The 16,744-nt window shown below is 40.2% G+C and overlaps 1 long non-coding RNA gene across 2 annotated transcripts in view; it reads left to right on the plus strand.

Annotated features, from left to right (window-relative positions):
* The first annotated feature begins 1,549 nt into the window (after window positions 1–1,549).
* LOC134482383 (uncharacterized) overlaps window positions 1,550–16,744 on the plus strand; it is a 35,739-nt gene continuing 20,544 nt past the window's right edge. For both annotated transcript variants that reach the window (XR_010058397.1, XR_010058396.1), the window contains exon 1: window positions 1,550–1,739. This is a non-coding gene — a long non-coding RNA (uncharacterized LOC134482383). The remainder of the gene's footprint in view (window positions 1,740–16,744) is intronic.

Raw genomic sequence — 16,744 nt, forward strand, 5'->3', positions numbered from 1 at the left:
AGCTAAGTCTCATGACTAGCACCTGACTTCCTCACACACCTGAAACTAGCCACGTCCATTGTGAGAGCTGTGCAGGCGCACCATGACGCAAGATCAGGTCATGTGACGTGGACCTATGAACTGAGATTACGCAGTCTGGACTGAGGAGGCGGAGTTGAGGGAGGATATAAGGGAGTGTGCTCGGGGGCTGGGAGGAGGAGAAGAAGAAAAGAAAAGAAAGATTCCTGCTAGCATGCTGTAAGGTTCCTGAATAAACTGCTTTGAGAAGAACGCTGTGTCGTCGCTCTTTTCTGCGGGTCGGAAACAGAAGTGACAGGTTGTTGTATGGTTGTTCCATTACTTGGTTGCAGTTGCGCTTCTGGATCCTAGACAAGTGTGGTGGCTGTGGCTATGGGGTCATTGGTTCAAGTGTGCTTCTGCAGGTCTCAGGTTACACAAAGGAATGGAAATGGGTTTAGGAGGAAAGGCTGCAAGAGGTTGGCCTTTACCTGATAGTTTGAGGATTACCTATCAGTATGGTGAAGATTAAGCCACAGAGGTGAAGGCTCTAGGAGGCACCAATCTATGCTCAATTGCTCTGCATTCAATGAGTTGGGTAGGTGTTGTCTTTACCAATGGGGCTCTACCATCAATGTGTGGAATGTGATCAATAACCTTGACAACAGCCTAAGTTGTTTGTGGGTTTCCATGGGACCTCCGACTAAACATCTCACTTAGATGTAACCCATTCCTTGAACTGGAAATTTCACTTGGTGGCAAAAGATAGCTATTTGTCCTTCCATTATTTGGTGCCTTTACTTATAGTTTCTACAAATAGAATTTGTTTTTATGGCACATATGAGAAAGAGCAGGAAGTGAGAGGAGAGGAAAAATTGCTATTGAGGTCCTTTGTCCTCAGCTTCCTGTTCCCACTACATTATGTCATGCCTCCTTGTCATAATGGGTTTTTATGCTGCCAAGACCTTAAGCCAAAACAAACTTTTCTATAGATTGCCTTGGTTGTGGTATTTAATAGCAGTATCAAAAAAAAAAAAAGCTAATACACAAAGACACACACACACACATAAAGGTCCTTTGTATCTTTCAGATTAGAGACCAATGTGAAAGCCAGGAAGTACAAATGAAAGAAAGAAAAAACATCCTAACACACTACACCCACTAAGTGATTCTTCGTGAAAAAATTTACTATTTTTAGGACAAATACTAAACCTGGAAAGGGAGTTGCCTTATGATAGTAAGGGATTCTTTTTTCAAGTCTTATTCTATTGCCTTTATGTGTGTGTCTGTCTTTTTGTATTAGTTATTTTTTCTTTCTTTCTTTCTTTCTTTCTTTTTTTTTTTTTTTTTTTTGGAGCTGGGGACTGAACCCAGGGTCTTGCGCTTGCTAAGCAAGCGCTCTACCACTGAGCTAAATCCCCAACCCCTAGTTATTTTTTTGATGCTGCTATTAAATACCACGACCAAGGCAATCTATAAAAACATTTATTTTGGCTTAAGGTTCTGGCAGCATAAAAACCCATTATGACAAGGAGGCATGACATAATGTAGTGGGAACAGGAAGCTGAGAGGTCTCATCTTTAAACCTCAGGCCCAGCAGAGAGAATTAAAAATGGGTGAAGATTAAAAACTCCCAAAGCCACCTTCAGTGACATACATGTTCCAGTAAACTACACCTCCCCAAAGAGTGCCACCAACTGGAAAACAACTGCTTAAAAGCCCAAGTCTATGAGAGTCATTGTGTATGTATGTGTGTGGGGAGGGGTGGTGGCAAGAGGGCCAGAAAAGGGTTTCTTAGAGTTTCTTTGGTGTGAAGTGACACCTTGACCAAGGTAAGTCTTATAAAGGAAAACATTTAATTGGAGCTAGCTCATAGTTTCAGAGGTTCATTACATTATCACATAGTAGGAAGTATGGCAGTGTGCAGGCAGACACAGTACTGGAGGAGCTGAGAGTTCTACATCTTGACCCAAACGCAACCAGGAGAGATTCAATTCTGCAGGCAGCTAGGAAGAAGGGTGTCTTCCTCACTGAGCAGAGTTGAGTACCAGGTGCACTCAAAGCCCACATATGCAGTGACACACTTTCTCTAACATGGTCACATCTCCTCCAACAATGCGTACCTTTTAATAATGTTACTTCCCATGGGCTAAGTATATTTAAACCGCCACACAGGACATCAGATGCCTTGGAACTAGAGTTATAGGCTTTTGTGAGCCATCTAATTGTGGGTACTGAGATCCAAATTCTGGTCCTCTAGTAGAAGGGTATGTGCTGTCAGCCACTGAATTACCTCTAGCATAAGCCTCCTAGCTTCTACCATGCTTTTCGCAGTTACCTGTCTACTACCACCCTCATAGTGTCTTTTGCTTCCTTTTCTTCTTTCTTCTATCTATTTAAACGATGACAACAAATCAAATAAAAACAAAACAACCAAAATGAAACCCACAAAAAAACAAACCAGGATTCTCTTGGGTAAAAGCATGTTACATGCCAGACCATGTACTTGAATAGCAATTTCTCCATTTGACTGTTTTTTTACCACTATGTGAATCTTTTAGCTCACAAATGGAGTTCCTCTTCTTGAATTTATTTCTGAAATTACTGCATATCTTTAATTTCCACCTTTTAAATTTGTCTGGGTTTTTATTATTTCTATGAATAGGCCTGTAAGGGCTTTGTCAGCAAAGTAATAAACAGCTTGGTTTTTCCAGCCAACAGAGAGAGACATATTGTAGGCTTTTGAATATTAAAATTGTTGAGTACCTCCTGGGGCTTATATGCATACATCCAGAAGACATCTCCAGATTCTTAAATACAATTCTGAAGGTCCACATTTCTTTCATTTGCATACGACAGAACTCTCAGAACTTTTTAGAAGGATGAATCCATATTTATAATATAAACTTTGAAGCGATTTGAAAAATATAAAGATCTTCTGAGCCAAATAGTCAAGATATTTTCTCCTTGTTTCCAAGAACATTATCCATATGTGATACATAAGACTTCTATGTTTCTCTAAGACAGAAAAAGTGAGTAGAATTTATTTCTAAGTCCATTATCCTCTGGATCTCATGCCAGACAATCACAGTGTCTGTACATTGTGGGTAAATGTCTACTTGGTGCCAAAAGAAAAGTCCCATCATTTAGAGACAAAAGCTTTACAGGAGGCATTAATAATCCCTTCTCAGCTTCCATTCCAAACAAAATTGTGCTCAGATCTGTTAACCATTGGAATGAGGGGCACAAGACCAAGGTTCTACTCCTTCTGATGAAGTATTTAATCTTAAATGCTAGTTTACTTTACTAGGACAGCAGAGGAAGATGGTGCCTATTTAAGGATTTAGTTTCAATGGATGTGTTTCAAAGACTGCCCTTTGGATTCCTGTGGTTTTAGTTGTTATTTCTGGGAAAAGGAGATTTGGGGTTTTTTTTTCTCTTCTCTATTTTAAAGTTGTTAGTTGGGTGACCCAGAAATTTCCCAGAACTGAAAATTTGCTTGTTCGTTCCATTTTCTCCCCAAATTGCTCTCATCATTCATCGATTGGTTCCTTCATTCATGATTATCCATGTATGCATGGTGTACCCTACTCTTTGGGCACAAGAATGTTTAAGTTTGGTCTGATTTCAGAGTCATAGATGTAAGGAGGAAGAGGGAGGGCTGGGATTTAGGAACTGGGGTTGAAATCTAATAGAAATATTTGTTTCCTCTCTTCTTTGTCAAAGATTAGAAACTGTTTCTGTTGCTTCTGGAACAGGAGCGTGAAGAATAATGAACTATATTTTTATTTCTCTCTGTCCCTTCTTCCTTCTCTCTCTCCCTTTGTCTGTCTGTCTGTCTGTCTGTCTGTCTGTCTGTCTGTCTCAATATGACAGAATCTGTTGAATGTTTTAAGGACATTCTTAACACAGCAGTGCTTTCTCCCTTGATCTTTAAGTGGTGCCTGCAAAGCATGCTTGAACCTGTGGTCTCCCTCTAGTCTATGCTCTGCACTCTCTATGATGGAAGTCAAACGTTCTTGTCTCAAGTAATAATTGGCTAAAGGAAAGCATATGCTTCAGTTTATGAAAAAGTGCCTCAGTAAGGAAGACCAGTGGTCCAGATGAAGGGGGTGCTACAGGGCTCAAATTTTTGCACATATTAAGTGCTGTTTGGGGAAAGAATGAAGAATATTTCATAAGGGGAAATATTATGCTGCAACTTGGCCTTACTTTGAGTTCTCCATTTCCTCCAACCCTCCAATGTTCCTATCCCAGGAAGGGTTTTGATAAGGCTCTGCACCTCTAGTCTATATTGGTGTTACTTGAAAACCTTCAACGGAAGATCTTGGGTACCTCAGATCTAACAGGCCGCACACTTTATGACGAGAATGCTAATGTGGTTCTTTTCCTGTGGTTTCGTTTACATGCAAAGTTTCTCAGAGATTTTGAATTCTAAAGGCAGGAACAAGTTCAGCTAATTTTGTATTACACTTAAGTTGTAAAGAGATTAAAATGATGCAAGATAAGAGAGAAACTGATAGGAAAGACATAGACAAGAAGAGAGGCTGGAAGTAACTGTGACCAAGGGGCAGTGATTATTTTCAATACTAACTAAAAAAAATTTAAAGATGAAAAAATATAAAATTATTCATAACAGTAAACCACAAAGAATTCTGTGAATATCTTTTCATTTAGTTTCTGTCTTCCTCTACAAATTGTGTTCTTTATTCTTCCTACAAGTCTCTTGAATTTGTTAAAGTTAATTATTTAACAGCTTAGGTAAACAATTTTGTGATGTTATTTGCTGAATAACTTTATTAAAGGTTAAGAAATATTTTGAAAAAAGCAGAAATGATGGTGTCTCCATTTAACTCTCTTTGACTCACTACACTTCCCAGAATCCCTTGCCCAGGGGTAGCACTTTCCACATTAGATGCAGGAGAGTTGGGCCCTTCCATATCAGTCAGCAATCAAGACACAACAAATACTCTACAGACTTGCTTACAGGTCAGTCTGATGAAGCATTAACTTCAGTAACAGGTACTCTGATGCTTTTTTCTAGCCTCCATGGGCTCTGGAGCACAGACATATTCACATAAGATCATGTACATAAACAATCAACAAACAAAAAGATCCCACATCTTTGGAAAAAAAAACACAGACAAAACAGAGGACTTGGAATAACTTGTACTTTTGATCAGTACTCTTTCTATTTGTTTAGAAGTGCACATGGGAAAACTTTAGGAAAATTGATGATAGATGACATTTGATTTTAAGAAAAACCTTGTAAGCAATCTCATTTTATTCAGAAAATAATAATTGTCCCTAGATTCAATTTAGTGCTATAATTATAGTCAATATGCTTTACTTGAAATTGTAGACTCAATAAAAATAAAGATTTCACTTTCATACACCCATTATTTCTTATTTTTTTTAAAAAAGGAAAGCTACCCCCAAGTTTAATGAAGCCATTACAGAAGAAATGGCACAATCAATTTCTAATATACAACACTGTGGCAATGAAATGAGCTATAATTTAAGTAAAGGCTTCTTCTTTTAGGTCGGCAGAAATGCAAAGAAAGCATTTTATTAGCATCCCATTTCTCTTACAGTCAGGAAGATGAGGCTAATGAAAAGACTAGAAGGTTAATAACAATCCCACTTCATTCACCATTTATTCTTTTAAAATACACAGCAATGTTTGGAGCCATCCTTACAGAACAATCTTTTTTTTTTTTTATTAACTTGAGTATTTCTTATATACATTTCGAGTGTTATTCCCTTTCCCAGTTTCCGGGCAAACATTCCCCTCCCCCCTCCCCTTCCTTATGGGTATTCCCCTCCCCATCCTCCCCCCATTGCCACCCTCCCCCCAACAGTCTAGTTCACTGGGGGTTCAGTCTTAGCAGGACCCAGGGCTTCCCCTTCCACTGGTGTTCTTACTAGGATATTCATTGCTACCTATGAGGTCAGAGTCCAAGGTCAGTCCATGTATAGTCTTTAGGTAGTGGCTTAGTACCTGGAAGCTCTGGTTGCTTGGTATTGTTGTACATATGGGGTCTCGAGCCCCTTCAAGCTCTTCCAGTTCTTTCTCTGATTCCTTCAACGGGGGTCCTATTCTCAGTTCAGTGGTTTGCTGCTGGCATTAGCCTCTGTATTTGCTGTATTCTGGCTGTGTCTCTCAGGAGCGATCTACATCCGGCTCCTGTAGGTCTGAACTTCTTTGCTTCATCCATCTTGTCTAATTGGGTGGCTGTATATGTATGGGCCACATGTGGGGCAGGCTCTGAAGGTGTTCCTTCAGTCTCTGTTTTAATCTTTGCCTCTCTATTCCCTGCCAAGGGTATTCTTGTTCCCCTTTTAAAGAAGGAGTGAAGCATTCACATTTTGATCATCCGTCTTGAGTTTCATTTGTTCTAGGCATCTAGGGTAATTCAAGCATTTGGGCTAATAGCCACTTATCAGTGAGTGCATACCATGTGTGTCTTTCCTTACAGAACAATCTTATAGAAACTTGAAGGAATGAGTTAGTTCTTTGGACAAGAAAGCAGCACAGCTTGATTCCTCATCCAGAGCACTCGCAGTGACTCTGGCTCCTATGTCACCTGTTGTAATTATTAGGTTCATAATCTGAAGCTGAATAGGGCCGAGGGACAAACTAGGCTGGAGCATATTTGAGGCTCTGGTTCAAACCCAAGAATTTTGAAAAAGAAAAATGAAATCTTTGATTGTCAAGTCGCTGAAATGAAATTAAAAAAAAAAGTCATTGAAATGTATCAAAAAATATCCTGTTACCAAAATGAGAGAGATTGCAGAGGAGTTCTTATGTAATCCGTGTGTCTGTTCAGTGTGTGTGTGTGTGTCAGAATATGTGAAAGTGGCCCCCTCTATATATGTACAGGTAGGTACATGACTATACACATCTATGCATTCATGGGAAGGTCAGAGGTTAATTCAGGTAAACAGAACTCTTCAGGTTCTGTTTACCTTTGCTTTGAGACAGGAGCTCTGATTGACTGGACGTTTGCCAAATAGGCTAGTAGGCTAGCTGACCAGTGAGTCCTTGAGATATCCTGTCTTTTGCCCCAGGCACTGGGGTTCTAAGCTCATTCCATCATGCAATGAGTTATTAAACAAGGTTTCTGGAGATGGAACTCCAGTCCCCATGTTTGGGAGGCAAGCACTTTTCCAACTAAGTTTTCTCTCCAGCCCCCATTGTAATTTTCTGTCAAAGAGAAGACGTTTCAGTTTTAACTGCATATTTCACAGCTTTTCCGAAGTACCTTCCCCAGTGATTGCCCCACCTACACTCCTTGTTAGTTTTCAATTGCGGTGTTCTTTCTCTGTGCTGAGAAAATTACTTTGGCTTCTTTATAGGAAAAATAGAAAATCATTTGGTTAGGAAGTTACTAAATTTCCCTCCTTTCATTCTCAGCATGTTTTCCCCCCTTCGATATACATTTTACCTGTCTGCTTCTTTCAAAAATATATAAAAGATTGGAATTGAATAGAGAGAAGAGTAGTAATTTTAGAGCCCACTAAAGTTGGTTGGCTTTGTGACAATAACTTAACCTTGTAAGCTTCAGTTTTTATATCTTTAAAATCGGCATTGTGATACCTTTGTCACCATACTGCTGTGAGATACCAGGTAGAGATGCTTACTAATAAGCCTTGAATGGGCTGGAATTAAATAAATAGCAGCTGTCATAGAAATTAAGTGTTCTCTCATTTTTGTAAAAGGGCAAACATCTTTCTACTCCTTTCCTCAGCATTGAAAAATCTTTCACCGTAGTGAAGAGAGGTTTCTTCCCCTTGTTCATTAGGGATGGGAGGCCTTTCTGACCTCAAACCACAACCTGCCTCAGGTGACATTTGTGAGATTCCTAGTTTGCTTTCTGTGGCTGTGATAAACATCATGACTGAAAGCAACTTGGGGAGGAAAAGGTATTTTTAAGCTTATAAACTAAAGCCCATCATTGTGGGAAAGCAAGGCAGGAACTGAAGCAGAGGTCATGGAGGAGTGAGCAGTGGCTGACTCTTTCTGTCATTCTTACACTTTCCAGAATGACCTGCCCAGGAGTAGCCCTATCTTCGTTTGGTGCAGGATGATGGACTCTCCATACCAGTAAACAACCAAGAAAATACCCTATAAACTTGTCTACAGGACAGTCTGGTCGAGGCATTTTATTAATAGAAGTTCCTTCTTTCCAGATACTCTAGGTTGTATGAAATTGAGAAAACCAAAGAAAACAAACACCCCAAAGCCAAAACAACCGGAATGGTGTCCTCTTTAGATTGCTTCTCCAGAAGTCAATAGTCACTGCCTCTATTTCCTTTTCTTTATTCTCTACAATAGTGGCTCTCGAGCTTCCCAGTGATGCAACCCTTTAATGCAGTTCCTTATGTTGTGCTGACCCCCAACTATAAAATTATTTTGTTGCTACTTCACAACTGTAATTTTTTCTTCTGTTATGAATCTTAATATAAATATCTGATATGTGGGATATCTGATATGTGACCCTGGGGAAATGGTTGCTCAACCCTTAAATGGGTCATGATCCACAGGTCGAGAATTGCTGCTGTACAACCAATCTTTCCGTGTTGTACCTTAGAAACTACACTTTTCAAAGTTTCTAACTCTTAAACCTCGACTTAAATGTGTTTCTTTGTCATCTGTCTCCTCACTGTCTATAGAATGGGACCAACTTATCTTCTGGGAGCAATCTGTTGGCAAATAAATAGTTCTCTGTAGAATTTTTGATGATTCTAGATAATGCAAAAATGTCTTTCATTAAAATTCCAATCTCTGTTAAATTATTTTTGGAGGCTAACTGGACATGCATTTTCATGTTGAGAATAACTAAACTCACATTATTTATTTATTTATTTATTTATTTATTTATTTATTTATTTATTTATTTATTTATTTATTATGTATATGTGATATAGAGACAGTCATTGAGAAAGAGATAGAATGCAGAGAGAATCAGGGAGAATCTGTGTGTACTCAGAAGAGTGGAAACAAACATCAGGTGTCCTGTTTATCATTCACTCCTTGAAGATAGTCCTTCTGTAAAGCTGGGCTAGTCTGTGAGCAAGCAGCCTTTAATAACCCTCCAGTCTCCCTAACACCTTTGCAACACCAGAGTTACAAATACAGGGTCAACAATGTCTATCTATTTGCCTTTCTTCCTTCCTTCCTTCCTTCCTTCCTTCCTTCCTTCCTTCCTTCCCTCCCTCCCTTCCTTTCTTTTTTCTTTTTAAATCAGGGATGCTGATCTCTGAAGTCCTCATGCTTATATAGCAGGCACTTTTATCCATGGATAACCTCTCCTTTTCACATTAATTATTAAGACAATGAGTACATTTGCCTCGGCAAACTGCCTGCTACTACAATGTGTGATGCTTTACTGCTTGCTTAGCTTTTTACTTCTTCCTGTCCTGTCATGTAGTTGCCACTGATTCCAAGAAATTTGAACTTGACTTGCAGTAAAGCTTTTTTTCCTGAAGGAGAAATGATGGTGACTGGAAGCATGCCTGGGGAAGGAGAGAACCTGAAGGATCTGCCCTTCCTCTCTTTCCCTTGTCCCTTCTGTTTTTTCTCAGTTAGTTAACTGGCCTTTCACCTGGTATAGCAGAGGAAGGCTAAAATGGAATGTTCGTGCTTGTTGTGTGATCAATGACTTAGCCGCCCAGAAACTCTCTTTCTCTGTCATTAACCATCAGCCATTCTTTAACCTAAAATGCCCTGGCTAGAACTATCTCCAGTCACTGTCAGACTGGCAGGAGCACAGAGCAAGCTCTCTGTTGACTGCCTTGAAGCCAGATAGCATTCACTTTGATTGAGGCCATGAGGAGATAGAAAAATTCTTGAAAGGAATGCTAGGGCCCTGGTGTTTCAATGCTAGCTCTCCCCAAAGACATAATGTCACTGATAATCTCTTCCTCTTTTTAAAAATCTCTTCCTCTTATGACATTCTTTTCTGTCTATCATCTTGCAGAAAAGTCCCTTAGTTGTGTAGATGATTCTTATAAATTTCCTTAGGAACTCTTCAAGTGTTGCAGAAGTCCCTGTTATCTGCACTGGAGAAGGTCAACATGTTCACATCATGAAATCTGTCATTTTTAATAACCCGTTTCACACATGCATGCATTGAGGACATCTTTTTAAGTGTCCTTTTTATAAAGGAGGGTATTCAGCCTTAAAGATGTTCTTCATCCTTTTTAAGTATACACAACCAGTGAGTTGAATTGTGAAGCTGAGATTTCGTTCAAAGCCTGTCTTTTGTCAAAACCCATGTCTACACATGATGCCACTATATTTATGTCTCTCTGCTCTATTTATCAGTATATCCTTGCTTCTTAGAAAATTCCTCAACCTCCTGGACAGTTAAACTTCAGTACTAGTTGACAAACAGTTTATAAGTATTGTTTAAATGTTGCTACACATCCAAGTCAGGGCTATGGATTTTGACAGATTCACAGGAAATACGTCAACACAGATGGTTACCAAGTCACACGACCAGAGATAATAAGGGAAGGCAGACATGGCTCCTGCTGAGGAGACCTGTGAATCATTCCTTTCTGCATTCAGATCTTCTACAATATTACGTGAGCACTGTCAAAGTACCAGGCAAGTAGGAAAGTAAATTATCAAGGTGATGTTTCTTCTGGCACAGATAGAGTAATATAAGAAGATTTTCAGGATAAGAAAGGGACCTATCAGCAGCAGCTCTCTGCTCCCAAACCCCGTGGGAGAGAGACCTCACCGCCTGATCAGGTGGGCACTCCTGCAGAGCGGAGGAGACCAACAACAATGCCCACCCCTGCCCACATCCCTGGCCCAAGAGGCAACTGTATAAGGCCTCTGGGTTCCCGTAGGGGAGGGCCCGGGAGCGGCAGGACCCCTGCGCCTGAGACACTGCTGGAACCTGAAGGAAACAGACCGGATAAACAGTTCTCTGCACCCAAATCCCGTGGGAGGGAGAGCTAAACCTTCAGAGAGGCAGACACGCCTGGGAAACCAGAAGAGACTGCTCTCTGTACATACATCTCGGACGCCAGAGGAAAACACCAAATGCCATCTGGAACCCTGGTGCACGGAGGCTCCTGGCAAGAGCGGCGCAGATCTTCCCGGTTGCTGCCACAGCGGAGAGGACTTAGGCAGTACCCCACGAGCAAACTTGAGCCTTGGAACCACAGGTAGGACAAACTTTTCCCCTGCAAGAAACCTGCCTGGTGAACTCAAGACACAGGCCCACAGGAACAGCTGAAGACCTGTAGAGAGGAAAAACTACACGCCCGAAAGCAGAACACTCTGTCCCTATAACTGGCTGAAAGAAAACAGGAAAACAGGTCTACAGCACTCCTGACACACAGGCTTATAGGACAGTCTAGCCACAGTCAGAAATAGCAGAACAAAGTAACACTAGAGATAATCTGATGGCGAGAGGCAAGCGCAGGAACCCAAGCAACAGAAACCAAGACTACATGGCACCATCGGAGCCCAATTCTCCCACCAAAACAAACATGGAATGTCCAAACACACCAGAAAAGCAAGATCTAGTTTCAAAATCATATTTGATCATGATGCTGGAGGACTTCAAGAAAGACATAAAGAACTCCCTTAGAGAACAAGTAGAAGCCTACAGAGAGGAATCGCAAAAATCCCTGAAAGAATTCCAGGAAAACACAATCAAACAGTTGAAGGAATTAAAAATGGAAATAGAAGCAATCAAGAAAGAACACATGGAAACAACCCTGGACATAGAAAATCAAAAGAAAAGACAAGGAGCTGTAGATACAAGCTTTACCAACAGAATACAAGAGATGGAAGAGAGAATCTCAGGAGCAGAAGATTCCATAGAAATCATTGACTCAACTGTCAAAGATAATGTAAAGCAGAAAAAGCTACTGGTCCAAAACATACAGGAAATCCAGGACTCAATGAGAAGATCAAACCTAAGGATAATAGGTATAGAAGAGAGTGAAGACTCCCAGCTCAAAGGACCAGTAAATATCTTCAACAAAATCATAGAAGAAAACTTCCCTAACCTAAAAAAAGAGATACCCATAGGTATACAAGAAGCCTACAGAACTCCAAATAGATTGGACCAGAAAAGAAACACCTCCCGTCACATAATAGTCAAAACACCAAATGCACAAAATAAAGAAAGAATATTAAAAGCAGTAAGGGAAAAAGGTCAAGTAACATATAAAGGCAGACCTATCAGAATCACACCAGACTTTTCGCCAGAAACTATGAAGGCCAGAAGATCCTGGACAGATGTCATACAGACCCTAAGAGAACACAAATGCCAGCCCAGGTTACTGTATCCTGCAAAACTCTCAATTAACATAGATGGAGAAACCAAGATATTCCATGACAAAACCAAATTTACACAATATCTTTCTACAAATCTAGCACTACAAAGGATAATAAAGGGTAAAGCCCAACATAAGGAGGCAAGCTATACCCTAGAAGAAGCAAGAAACTAATCATCTTGGCAACAAAACAAAGAGAAGAAAAGCACACAAACATAACCTCACATCCAAATATGAATATAACAGGAAGCAATAATCACTATTCCTTAATATCTCTCAACATCAATGGCCTCAACTGCCCAATAAAAAGACATAGATTAACAAACTGGATAAGCAACGAGGACCCTGCATTCTGCTGCCTACAGGAAACACACCTCAGAGACAAAGACAGACACTACCTCAGAGTGAAAGGCTGGAAAACAACTTTCCAAGCAAATGGTCAGAAGAAGCAAGCTGGAGTAGCCATTCTAATATCTAATAAAATCAATTTTCAATTAAAAGTCATCAAAAAAGATAAGGAAGGACACTTCATATTCATCAAAGGAAAAATCCACCAAGATGAACTCTCAATCCTCATCTTCAGTTGGTTTATATACAAGTGTGCAATTTCTAGGCTTGAAAGTAAAATCATGCTATCTGGTGCTGGATAGAGGAGCCTTATTTTTTATTATGGCAGCTTGCTATTTTTGTAACATGGTGATTTGGTTGAACACAATAAAGTACAGTAGTAACTGATCTCCCCTTCTTCCTGGATGAGTGAGGAGATGATTAAATGTTGATGTCAGCATCCTTGAGCATATTCAGATGAGCTTCTGCTTCTGTTGAAAAGGATGCTGTGTTTGATTGTGGTCCGAAGCTTTGAAGCACTACTTGGCATCTCCTTCCTTGGAGGTCTCACTGTTTAAACATAACAGATTTGATAGCTTGTTGGTAAGGTGAGGTCCAGCTTGTCTCCACTAGGTCATCTTCATGTGAATCTGGTGGTTATACGGTTTTGTTCTAGGGATATTTCATTTTTTTAATAACAGTTTTAGCTGACATTCATGGAGAGAATGAATCCTTAGAACTGTGCCACTAGTGAAAGGAAATCCTGTCTAGAGTATGTTTCTTTACAAAGCTGTGTCACACCATCCTTTGGGCCCTCTGCTGGAAAAGTAGAATCAAGTCTCAAATAATGCCTTTTAAATTGTATCCTCTAGTATTATAGATGTAGGACAGTACTGTATCATACCTCTGTGGATGTAAAATAGCTTGTACTTGCTTTATGATACGTAGTAGTGACCGTGCTTTATCAGAGCTGTTTTTAATGATGTTGCTCAGAATGTTTTCTTTCCAGATGATGATTGAGAAGCTAATTTAAAAAAAAATGGTGCCAGGTACCACAAGAGTAACAGAACTGTGCTGTTTTCTTGGGTTTTGTTTTTTTACTTTTTTTTTTTAATGGAGTGTGCTGGATGTCTCTACAGTTTTGTTCAGATGACTGCAGAACCTGGAAAAGCTGTTGGTGCTGTTGATGCATAACACACTGCTATTATTGGTCTTTTTATATAAATATAAATATATATATATACAGATATATAATTTGAATTTTTTGAAACTTTACCTGTGCTGTCAACTTTGGAAAAAAGTATCCCCGTTTACTGTGTTGAGTTGGCACTGTACAGAAATTAACAGCCATATTGGTCTAGAAATGTTGAACTTAAGTTTTTTCCATTTGTACAGGGGTAACACACTGTATTAAATATGTAAGGTCTTATCTACGTGGGTTTGATTACAAAAACTAATAAAGTATTCTCTAAATTTAAAAAAAAAAAGAAAGGGACCTATCATTTGAAGTAACAGGATAAGATATGACTTGAGTTGTCAAAGTGAGCATGCTGTAGATTTGGTCGAGCTTACCTTCGAAACGGAAAGAATTCCCAACTGTGTGAAAAGTCAAGAAAGGAATCTTTCAGTCGAGAGGGCAAGGAAAGCAGTGTTGGTGACTGGGGAGCAAGAACTATCTAGCAATTTTTAAAAGGCGAGTTCAGGGATCCGAGTTGCCCTGATTGCATGTGAATGGTGGATCCTTAGTGAAGCAGCAGTAATGTGGGAATCCACTCTATACTTCCCAGCTGCAGTGGAACACTTTCTTGCCACCTGCTCTCTGGAGTTCTCAAATGAACGACACAGAATGCCAGGGCAGGTTGGCAGGAGAGAATGGGTGGGTGGGGCACCGTCATGGAGGCAGAGGTGGGGGGATGGGATAGGGGTTTCCGGAGGGGAAATCTGGAAGGGGGATAACATTTGCAATGTAGATAAAGTATCCAATTAAAAAACATGAAGGGAGAAACAAAGAAAAAAAAGATGCACATGCACAGTCTTATTTTTTAAATATGCCCCAATCAGCTCAGTCGCTGGGCCACTCCCCTCCAATATTCCCGAGTTCATACGTACTAAACCTGTATTTTATCTTTGCTGCCCGGGACCCCGATGGGCATCCTTCCTTGGCCTGCTTTGTTACTCTGTCTTCTGTAGGTCTTCTGCCTGATCTTCCCGCTTCCGGAGAATAACAGTATTTCCTTTCTCCTTCTCTTGTGGGAATTCTAAAAGTCCCGCCTCTGTCTTCCTTCCCAGCCATTGACTGCCAGCAACTTTATTTCCCAATCAGAATCAATCAGGGGGCAGAGACTCAGTACAGATGTGTGGGTTCCCACGTGATTTCAGGAGCCAAATTAACACATAGCTTTAGAATCAATCCAGAACACCTTAGGCCTGAGTCATGTGGTCCTAAGACCTATGGCTTCCCCGTAAGCGTCTGAAGGTGGAGTGCAGGTGATGTCTTTCACTTTGTGTGGACACGCTTGCCACAAAGGGCAGTCATCTATCAGTCTCAAACTCTTCGTTTTTGTACCCAAGCATCATGACCAGCCCCTTCGAATCTCACTTCATAATTTACAGCAAGTTTCAAGGATATTATGTGTTTATGTCTTCTATTAAAATTTGTTACCTGAAGGGGCTAAAGGGACAGTTTCCCTCCATTGCAGTTCATGTTCTATTTACTCTTATTTTACATGTACTGATTAATTGGCAATTAGACCTCCAGGGTTCTGGTTTCCAGAAGCATTTCTGTAGTTGCTCAATGAAACAATTCTAGCTATGGCTTTAAAGTGAGCTTGCAAATGTAAAGTTTCAGATGTGTTGATTTTAGAACAAGGGGGTTATCTGGGCGGATTTGAATTAATTGCATAACCCTTGTAGTGGATGAATGTTTTCTTTGATCACAGGAAGTGTATCAGGACAATGAGTAGATGAATATTTTCTTTGTCTGATTACAGGAAGGATATCAGGACAATGAGTTTCAGTTATCCTGAAAGAAAGGGGACATTTGAGTGAATTGCGCACACACAGTGGTTCATGGGTCAAGGAACTCCAAGTAGGTTAGTAGGTTATAGGATTTAAGGACATCTTCGGCTGACAGTTTCCAGAAGAGTGGGACCTTCCATAGTTGTCCACTCAACAGCTACAAGAAAGAAATCCTGTAATTAGAAGAGAGGTAGGAAAAGATAAGCACCAATAATTTGCCCAAAGTCAAACATTTTTGAGGATAGTATCAGGAGTGGAAAATCTAGCTGCTACATGTTCAGACTTCTGACCTACAGAAACTGTGAAGGAATCCATTTGTCCTGTGTTAAGTCACCTGTTGAGGTTTGGTCTTTTGCTGTGTATTGAATGTTAAGTGTAGGCCCCCTACACCTGGTTGCCCTAGAGATGAGAGAGTCTGCATGTAGACCCAAGTGACTCTATATGAACTTGCCACATGTTTTTTTCTGATTGGTAAATAAATATGCCAATAGCCAGTTGCTGGGAAGAAAAGACATTGGTGATTTTTAGGGTACCTGGGCCTAGGGGGTTGAAGGAAAACCACAATGAGGAGAAGAAGGTAAGGAGGAAGGGAGAGGTTAGGAGTCAAGAAAACCTGGCCCTAAGGGCTGGCCAATTGGAGTTAAGAGCAGCCCAAATGAAACATACTAGGTAATAACTCAGGAATATCGATAGGAAAGTAGATTGTAATAGCATAGAGGGTAGATAATTGCTCAGCTCTTGTGCTCTTTAAGCCTTATTGTAAATAATGAAATTCTGGGTCTTTTATCCAGGAACTGAGTGACCAAAGCGGGGGTAGACCGCTCAGATTGGGATTAAAAATTTCTACAACACCACTAACTGTAGTAAATTGTTATATGGTATTAGAAAACTAAAACATATATGCTACTTGCAAATATTAGGAGCTTCACTTTTTCAACGGGAACTGAGGTGGCTTCCAAGAGGGTTTTCTCATGCCGGTCAGATTCTGGAATCAGTCAGGTGGCCAAACAGTTACTTGATCACAGATTGATGACCTATGGTCAGCACAGGGAACAGTCTCAGATACAGCGTTTGTTTAGTTTCTGAGATAGGTCTG

Source organism: Rattus norvegicus, chromosome 16 (assembly GCF_036323735.1).
Source record: "Rattus norvegicus strain BN/NHsdMcwi chromosome 16, GRCr8, whole genome shotgun sequence".
In the NCBI taxonomy this organism is placed as follows: Eukaryota; Metazoa; Chordata; class Mammalia; order Rodentia; family Muridae; genus Rattus; species Rattus norvegicus.